Consider the following 2,640-nt stretch of genomic DNA (forward strand, 5'->3'; position numbering starts at 1 on the left):
ATGCAACACATTCCTGTGTTGTTTGCAGAACTGTATGTGGGCAATTGAGTCATTTAACTGCAAGGAAGCTGAGGCCTGAACAAAGAAATACACTCTGGTATTTCTTTGGTTATGGAGGGCAGTCCTTGTCTTCCTTTCCCCCTGAAGGAAATGCCCCAGAGTGTTTGCAGTGCAGCTAGAAGGAATGGGAACACCAGATGCCACACCAAACCTGGACACTGATACAGCTGTGAGCTGCCGGTTCCTACACCTTTCGCTTTAAAAGTGCACAGTTTGGTGGTAGCACGCTGCTGGGCCCATGAAGCTGGTACGTCTTTCCGCTTGGCCACCAAGTGTCAGCAGGACCCTGCTGATTACTGCCCATCGCATGTTAATAAGCATTTGGGGGTGTGGAAAATACTGGAAGAACCTCAAACCCTTATTTTTGATTACACTGTAACACACACCAGCAATGCTTCCCACACTTCTTCTCTGCTGTGGTGAAGAATTCCATCAGCCCTTCTGCTTGGGAAGAGCAGGGGACTATGACTTACACACCAAAGCACAGAAAACTGTTGAAGAGCAGGTTCCAGGCCCAGGGCACTGTCACACAGTCCTGCCGCCTCTCGGACATGCTTTTGCAGGAGCATCTCAAGAGTGACAGGATGAGCAGGGGCCACTCCAGGAACTAATAAGAGAAAACGTCAGAAGTAGCAAGCATAGCTCTGAAATATTCGTGTTTTTTGCAGTGTTTTGCTGACAGTATTTAAATAAGGAATGCTATGCCATCAGAAGCAGAATGATGTGGGAATGTTCTGTCATTGTTTTACTGAGTGCATTCGCTTTTCTTTTTCATACAAGTTATCTCTTCACTTACAGGTACTTTGCTTAAACCCTTGTACGGGGAACATGAGGTACCAAGACAGTATTGCTGAGGGCAGTCACCTTGAGTATGTGTTTTAAAGATCTGAGTTATACAAAACAATTTAAAAGCACACATAAGGTCTATTTTTTTTAACATATGTTCCAGTGGTCTTCTTTCCATTTTACTATATCCCGTTACTAGTGTCTTGGGCAAAGAAACAGCCTCGTGTCTGAACTTCACAGTTTATTTTACTGCCAACTAACATAAACTTTATCAATTTTGGTACTGAGAAATAAAGACAAGCAATCAAAGAAACAAGGGAAATACATCAGCTTCCTTCGAGAAGAGGCGACGGATAGTGCAGGAGGTTGGCATGTGCTGCTGTGATTCCTCTTCTTTCGCTGGTCCTTGTGTCTCACAGCACTGTCCTGGTGCAGCCTTCTCCACCAGCCACAGTCCCTCTGGAGTCATACCTCCTCCAGTGCCTCCTGCGTGCTTGCCCTTGCTCAAGGCGGCTCCTTGCTCCACCACTTGCTGGTGGCATGTCTTTGCTCCAGCCCTGCTCCTCAGGCTGTGTGCCAGCGCAGGGTGGTCTGTGACCTCCTCCCAGGTCACCCCTGCCATCCCCAGCGACCAGCACCCTGCCAACTACACCCAATGCACCTCCTCGCTTTTCTGTAGGACTTCCTGACACCTCCCTGAAAACAGGGAGGTTTAGATTAGATATCAGGAAGAAGTTCTTCCCAGAGAGGGTGGGGAGGCACTGGAACAGGTTGCCCAGAGAAGCTGTGGATGCTCCATCCCTGGAAGTGTTCAAGGCCAGGCTGGATGAGGCTTTGAGCAACCTGGTCTAGTGGAAGGTGTCCCTGCCCATGGCAGGGGTGTTGGAACTAGATGGTCTTTAAGGTCCCTTCCAAACCAAACCATTCTGTGATTCTATGATTCTATGATTCTATGATATCCTGGAGTAACCAAGCCCCTCTAGGGTCCTGCTGTGCACCCAACTGCAGTTGTGTGTTACCTGGGGCTAGGGCAGCAGGGAGGAAACTCGTGGGTGCTGTGGGGCAAGGACCAGTGTGCTCTGAGCAAGTGCTGTGCCTCGAGCGCCCATGGCATGGCCCGTGAGGAGGGCTTGCAGGGCTGGAATAGCACAGCTAATTCTCCATAAAGTCAGGGGAGACTGACCCAGAGGTGCTGTTTCAATTATCCCTAAAAGCTCAGTCACGCTAAATCCAGGAGACTGAAGGCACTCGGCAGGGAAGGCAGCCCCAGTGGGCTGAGAGCTGGTCACACACCCAGTAAGTTACCCCACCCCTCCACCACCCCGCTCTGCCCAGCAGTCCGCCCTGTACGGGTGACCACACTAGGCACCCCAAAACTGTCCACGCAGCCACAGCTCCAGCAGCAGGGACAAGGGACATGCTAGTTCCACCGGCCTATTGAAATGCCAGGGGGAAAGAAGTGCACATGTGCTTTTAGGTCTTGTGAGCACTGAAGTTCTCATAAGCACCCACAGTGGTGGGGCTGGGAGGCAGAGATGGGAAGGGAGAGGAGTTGAAGAAAGGATTTGGGTGCAGGCAGAGCTTGCAAACCATCCTCCTGAGTAGAGAGGGCTGGGAGTTCTTCCCACAGGCCTTCCCTCCTTCCCAATCCCCTGCACCACAGCTCTCCGTTCACTTTCCTCAGGCTGACATACTCTTCCCCAGCTGCCAGCATCCTGAAGCTTGGGGAAATAATGGGTAACCATGCCAAGTGTTTGGAGCGGGTGACAGGGTTTAACCTGGGGGAAGGGGAAA

The sequence above is a fragment of the Eurypyga helias genome, unplaced genomic scaffold (assembly GCF_000690775.1).
Source record: "Eurypyga helias isolate BGI_N326 unplaced genomic scaffold, ASM69077v1 scaffold40782, whole genome shotgun sequence".
Classification (NCBI taxonomy): Eukaryota; Metazoa; Chordata; class Aves; order Eurypygiformes; family Eurypygidae; genus Eurypyga; species Eurypyga helias.